This window comes from Canis lupus, chromosome 37 (assembly GCF_048164855.1).
Source record: "Canis lupus baileyi chromosome 37, mCanLup2.hap1, whole genome shotgun sequence".
NCBI lineage: Eukaryota > Metazoa > Chordata > Mammalia > Carnivora > Canidae > Canis > Canis lupus.
The window spans coordinates 2,530,102-2,530,465 of record NC_132874.1 but is presented as its reverse complement, the minus strand read 5'-3'; positions in this window follow the sequence as shown (position 1 = coordinate 2,530,465).

Sequence of the window (364 nt, the reverse complement as noted above, 5' to 3'; positions counted from 1 at the left end):
TATGTCTGATGTTTTGAGTAAGTAATATATTCAGAGAATTCAAACAAATCAAGATCACAATATATTTAATGAAAATCCACTCCTCCACTGGTTTACTCCACTAGGTAGCCATTCGTTTTCTTATTTATCCGCCATTGTTAATTCATGCAGATGTGAGTCAAGCCCCATACCCCCTCGCCTTCATTGCTAAAAGATAGCAGACCATAGACACCATTCTGCACTTGCTCTTGTCCATAACAATTATCTTGGAGAACTTTCCAGATGTGAAAGCAGGGAGCTTTCTGTATGCTGTCCTATGGTATTGCACTGTGTCAATGCATCTTAGTTTATGTGACCTGTCCCCTGTTGGTGGGCACATAAAACA